Source organism: Chaetura pelagica, unplaced genomic scaffold, assembly GCF_000747805.2.
Source record: "Chaetura pelagica isolate M959 unplaced genomic scaffold, ChaPel_1.0 scaffold79, whole genome shotgun sequence".
In the NCBI taxonomy this organism is placed as follows: domain Eukaryota; kingdom Metazoa; phylum Chordata; class Aves; order Apodiformes; family Apodidae; genus Chaetura; species Chaetura pelagica.
Genome location: NW_009969339.1, coordinates 4,944,576 through 4,951,235, shown reverse-complemented (window position 1 = coordinate 4,951,235; position 6,660 = coordinate 4,944,576). Strand labels below are relative to the sequence as shown.

At 38.2% G+C, this 6,660-nt stretch overlaps 1 protein-coding gene across 1 annotated transcript in view; it reads left to right on the top strand.

The window, feature by feature from the left end:
* MYBPC1 (myosin binding protein C, slow type) overlaps positions 1-2,224 on the top strand; it is a 76,356-nt gene extending 74,132 nt beyond the window's left edge. Inside the window, exon 30 of the mRNA XM_010005808.1 lies at positions 1,852-2,224. The gene's annotated coding sequence lies outside the window, so the exon portion shown is untranslated. The remainder of the gene's footprint in view (positions 1-1,851) is intronic.
* Positions 2,225-6,660: the final 4,436 nt, after the last annotated feature.

Below are 6,660 nucleotides of genomic sequence, written 5' to 3'. Positions count from 1 at the left end.
AAAAAAGCATGCTTTTTTTTTTGGTCTGTATTGTGCATCTACCTAAGGTCGGGATCAAACAGTTCTGCAACAACGATGGTGTTAAATAAGACAGCACGATCTTATAATCATTAGTAACTAATAGCACTTTAATTGGATAATTCTTTTGTTAGTAAAGGTTATAAATGCCTAAAATCTGTGCTCAGAATGAATGCTGTATGTAAGTATCAGCTCAGTTGCATTTAGCTGGAGCATTCAGAGGCACTGATGTCTTCATCCTGGCAATGTACTTTTGCTTTAAAGCTTTTCGTGTGCTCCAGAAAAGGCTCCAAAGGTAAGTGCACTTGTTAGCGTGTGGTTTTGCAACCGGCAGAACAGAATACTCATGCAGATTTGTAAGAGGAATAATAATGGTACCCAACATTCTGACAACAGACACCACCATTCACCCTCGGAAAGGGCAGACTCTAACATTTTTAGCAAAATATTTATCTTTTTCCTATTTCCAAACATAATTTGATTTCAGTGCAATTAAGAGAAATTACCAGGTGTTTAGTTTCCATGACATTTTTATTCAATGGCATGAAACAACACTCCTAATTTTGATTATTTATATTAATTTACTGCTTCCACATCAGTGGGATCTGGGGTGCTCTGGTGTGTTAGAGATTACATACATGTTTTTTTCTGGGCACCAAAAGAAATATTTTCTCTTGGATTGCTTAAATTATTAAACATTCTTCAAAAATCTTTTGCCTTGTCCATTTTTCCAGAACACCAAAGTAAATATTGAGTACTTCCAGTGGCTTTCTTGTAAGCCCAGGTTTCTATTACAGCAGGGATTTAAAATAGATGGGTTCAGGTTTTTTACTACCAGTGGCAAAACCACAGTCATAAAGCACATAAAACTAAAAGGCTGAGAACGGTACTACTGATGCCAGTTCAGTGAATATTGACTCCAACCATTATAAAAATGGAAAATGGGAGTTGGGGGAGGAACAGGGGGAGAGTTTAGTTTCACAGAGACAGGCAACAAAGTTTTGGCAGGGCTGGAAGGAAACACTGAATAGAAAAGGCCCCTATTTGTCAGCAGGGCTTGTAAGCATGGAAACTCACTGCTGCAGCTAAGGAAGATGCTGGCCTTAAGTCTGTAGAAAGCTTCAAGCCCTAGGAAAATCTAGAGCTTTCAGGGAGCAAGCAGCTGCATTGAAGGTGACTACATGTAGCCTGTTTTTCACTCAAAAGCTAAACCAAAATAATTCTTCAAACTTCCCCAGCAATTGAAATGGTGACTTTTATCATGTCTCTCTGGAGTCTAAATGCACATGTAAACTCCTGTCTTTTTTGCATATGTTTCTTTCACATATGCTATCCCACCTGTTATTTTTAAGCAACATGGTAAATATTTTGCTAAATAGTTATAAACCATTACAAGGCTGAACACTAGAATAATTTGGATGCCTCTGCACGTTTTCCACCATTCAGCACAGTCATGAGTTTTCTGCATTGTTCCTTCTGGGCTGACTTCCATCCGTGATTATATTCCACCCAGCTTGAGGGAAATCCAGGAGGGTTAATTTGAGGTGAAGCTTATCATAGACTATTGCATGAGGAGAGATATATGACTGAATATATGACATCCTAGAAATGAACCCTACACAAGAGGACTGGAAGTTCTGTATAGCAGAGAGATTAAATAATGTTTCATTCTCATGCTGGACTTTTGAACCGAGATTAATCTTATCACATCTCAAAATGAAGTATGCAAGTGGGACTGACTAAATCTTGCATCAGTTACACCAGAAAATAAAGGTACAAAGCTGTTTCTCCAGGGACCTTCAACCTGAAGATTGCTTTATGCCTTCTTTGTAGGTGGGCTTTCGTTATTCAGACTATTGATGGATGGAGTGCCTCCGCATATCCTTGATTCATATATGCGAGAAGTGCAGGCAGACAAAACTGAGAGGAAGTGAGAGTCCGTCCACAGTGTTTCCTCCCACTGCGCTGGAAATTGGTAGCAGAATTACAGCATTTTAGTTCTTGCAATGACAGAACAAACGTGTGGTTGGGGAGTTTCTTTTCTTTTTTTTTTCTTTTTTTCTTTATTTTTTTTTTTTGTTTCTTATTTGTTGTTATGTTTTCCCTACCTGCTCTTACTGAAAAGAAAGAATACGCATGGATTGCTTTGGGGTTGAAATGAACTGAAGACAACACACGTTTTGTAATGTTCAGCTTTATTTTCTGTTTGATATTGTTTTCTGTTTTTTCATGAGGAAAGAGGAGAACCTGTGTAATAAAACATGAGGAGGCAGTAAGAGTTTGTACTCAGCGGTAACAAGCATATCTTTCTCAGAAGGAAAGGACAAGGATTAGCCAGTAGCTGTGCAATAAGACCTTTGGAACATACCTCTTTGATAATGTATCTTACTCACATTGTTCACTGAGAATTGTTTAACAGAATATGGTTTTAATATAACATAATTAATACGTATGTACTTAATGATAATTTAAGCTGAACATAACTTCCTTTAGAAGTTTTGTTTTCCTAAATCAGTCTCTCAACTGAACTGAACTGAATTTGTTTTATTTAATGTACAATAAATATGAAGTGTTTAAGATCTATCAAGTTCTTGGGTTTTGTTGTTGTTGTTGGGTTTTTTTGTGGTTTGTTTTTTTTTTCTGTCTCATCATATTTCTAGCTTAATATCCAAATACTGTAAAGCAGGAACTTGAGCCCATCAAATTAAGTGGAAAACCTTATCAGCAGTCACCTCATCCAGTAGGCTTGCACATTAAGAGACATAACACAGAATGTAAATGAAGATAAATGCTACAGATACATACAATTTTTGTATATATATTTGTTTGCAATATTTAAATACTATAAATACCAACCATGACAGCTCTCACCATTCTGAATTCACCTCCTTTCTCAGCAATTCATGAAGCTCTTGTAGTTATTGCACCAGAAGAGGGACTCAGACCATATCGCTAGTGAGTTTACCCTGCAAGGCAAAAATGCCTTAGATAAGGCTACATTATTTTTCCAACTCTAGTGTCATTAACCTCCAAGTATTTCAGGAGTGGAGGTGATTGTCTGTAGGTTGCCAGCAAACTCTGAAGCATGTGAGACACAAGGTCACACACAATTTGGTCAGGTTGTTGATTTCTTATTGCCCTGTCATTTATTGACCAGTTCTCACTCTGGCTGTATGGGACAGGGTGGGTTATGTACTGACTGACTAATGATTGATCTCCAAATATGGTGTAAAAAGACTACTTAGACCAGTAGAATGTTAGAAGGTGGTTATTGATGTCAACACATTTTCAAACATCCAGCAGTCAGTAATTATGCATTAATAAAAGAATGAGTTACTATGAACTAACTGCCACTACCAAACGGGTGTTTTTGCAGTTGAATTACCACTTATTTCACTTTGGGGATATGAATTCATTTTCTCACTTTATTTTGCAAATCTTACTCTGAGATAATTTTTCTCCATCCTTACCTTTTTATCTTTGTAATTTCTTCTGAGCTGCCATCTGTGCAAGGAAGCAATTATCCAATCCCAGTGATCCTGGACACCCTCCCAGCCTACATTACACCATGCTCCTGCCAAAATCAACCGTCTCCTATACATTCATTCACACTTACACATGAAAAAAGGCAAAAAATTGTTTTTAAAAAATAATTCGTTGAGGATTAATAATATCTCTTTATTCTGTATCTCAACAGTGAATAAGGAGTCCATTCATCTGTTTTGAAGCACAGAAGGCTGTGGGAGAGGGTCAGTTTGAATATATATCACACAGGTTTAAGAATTTAAGTACATAGCTCTCATTTAAAATAACATCAGTCTGTTGAAATACATTAAAGTCAGCACCAAAAGCTATCATTATTTTGCTTGTGCTTTTCAGCAAGGCAGAAAGGATGCACAATGTCATCTGCACTTTGCTTGCAACAATGTTTACAGCTTCAAGCTAATCTGCCTCCTCAGTCTTGATATACCACACTTAATAATCTGGAAACCAGCATAAATCTCAGCTCCTGTAGGCTCTCTGCTGATGGAATTAGCTACTCTTAATTTCCACCAGACGCCAGTAGTGTTAAAAGACAAGCTGAACTAAGCTACTTTTCACTGTGTGGACAGTAAGCGTCATATTTGGATGCCCTTAATTCCTCCCCAGCTGCGCTGCCCAGCAATTGCTGCTGGCTGCGCCTCGGCTCGAGAGGAGCCACACCATGGGAAGCACCAGGTGTTGAGATGAGTGGGCATTCCTCTGCTATAAATTCATACCCTCACTAACTATGCTGGCCAGCCAAGCCTCTGGATTAAAAATTAATTGGAAATTGAGAGGATTGATAGGATAGGATGGGGTAGGAAAAGGATTTCTAGTAGCTCTAAAACCAACTGCAGAACCTCAAATAGAGAATTACAAAAGATAAAGCTTTGATTTATGATGATTCACCTAATGGGATTATCCAGGGATGGTATTTGATAGATGAAATAAAGTGGCCAAAACCACAGAGTCAAGAAAATAATATGTTAGTAACAGGTTGGGAGAATAAAGATGTACCAAAGACAACATGATCTACATGCAAAACAACCTAGAGAGAATAGAAGCAGAAGAATATCATGCTGTAGAAGATATGGTTCCATGGAAAGAATTTCTCCAATGTCAGCTCATAGGGAATTTCCAGGATATTAGTGAACCTGAAATAGACCTAGGAGTAACAGAGGACAGCAAATAAAACACGGTCATATAAGATAAAGTAACAGCAAAACACAAAAGCTCCAGGAGAAGTGAAACTAGTAGCACTGTTACAGTTTGTGGTTGTGTTCCTTGATGATTCAAAACATGTGAAACCAGTTTAACTTTTCAGCTGGTTTCATTATTCGATGTATCTGTTTACTCGTATTACCTATTTATTTTTGTATTATTGTTTATTCATTTTATCTATGTACAGTCTCCATCTACTAGTACATGCTGAGGTTACAGTTCAGTAGCACTTTTAAGAAATACTTTCTTTTTTGCCCACTTCCATATATCTGGTAGGAATTCAGTATTTTTGAAAGCTCTGCATTGGTATTCAGTTTGACTTACATGGGCCAAAGGAATTTACTACTCAGAGTAAGAAGGCAGATCCAAACATGCAACCACACACGAGAAAGAAGAATGAAAGCCCATAAAAGAAGGGGTTAATTTTTAATGAAACCAGAGGAAAATATTTTGTCTTCTCTTCTCTTGCTCTCCTTGCCCACGGAAAGGCATTTGGCATATGTTACTGTTGTATGAAACTGGATCCATTTTCAAACTGCTTTATGTGGAGCTTGATGCAGGCCTTGTAGTTACCCCTTTGCATTGAAAGATCATGCCCAGTGTCAGTTCTTTTCCCTCACTGAAAACAATCTTGCAAATACAGAAAGGGCAGCAGAAAAAACACATGCAAATCTTTTAAAAAATGCTTAAATAGGGATAAACTTTACTGAGAGTCAGAAATTTTAATAAATATTCCTTTAACAAATGTTTCAAGCTTCCTGTATTTCCTCTTAGGAAAAAAAGAAGTATAATATTGGTACCTTTTATAAAGCATTGTGAAGGCAGACATTACTTTATAAATGTCTTTGTTGCATTTTGGATTCTAGAGCAAAAGGCATCCTATTTTAAGTGCAGTGTACTTACTGCCACTTGATTTTTATGGCCTGCTTTCCTGATTGACAAGTAAAGCTGCTGCTTCACTGAAGCAGGGAACAGTCGAAAGCCAAAGTGTATGTTTAATATTGAGGAAGTGCTGGAAGTCTATACACACTGGACTTCAAATTCTATGTTTGCTTGTTCTGTGATTTGTTGCTGAATACTTTTCTATTTAAAGCAAACCCTTCCCCAAGCTCAGTGATAAATTCAGTAGGAAATCTATTTCTATCTCTACTCATCGGGCCCTCACTTTTTATACCACTTACTTTCCCGTATGTTCTTTTTCCTACCTTGTTTTCTCTTCTTTTCCTCTGGGTGTCATAAACAGCTGGAGCAATCTGTCCATACATACCAGTACCATTATGTTCATCAACCACAGTGATACACAGGGTATTAAAATAAACAATGGTTTACCTTTTCCAAACTCTGTGATTCCCATGGACTGGGGAACCGGCTAGTTTTTTAACCTAATTGTCACATCTCCCTTTTGACATTCTCTAGTTGGCTATTACTGAATCTCTATTATGTCGTGTATTACCCCCTCCTTTGTCGGCAGGTCCCCTCTTCTCTGTTTTGGCCACTAATTGCCATGTACTGTATTTAATGACCTATACATGAAGAACGACACAGCATTTGGGACTCACATAACCATGTGCAGGGATTTTGAAACCACCCTTTCGCACTCATCGCTCATTTCCTGACATTAGCAGTAAAGTACTCAAAGACAAATTAACACACAAAAGGAATCGGCTCAATTCGAGTAACAGTGAACTGCTCTGTCCGGGAAATCGTTGTCTGGTGAGAAAGCTGCAGCCTGTGCTCCAACTTTAAAAAAGACTCCCGATTCTAAGATGCTATTTGGGTAGGTAATACCCCTTAGAGGTTGTGTTTGACACGTTCTGTGTCACCTTTCCCACGGCTACACGGCGCTCCCGCTCCTTGGCCACGCCAAGGAACCCCCCGGCAGCGGCCGAGGCACAGGGG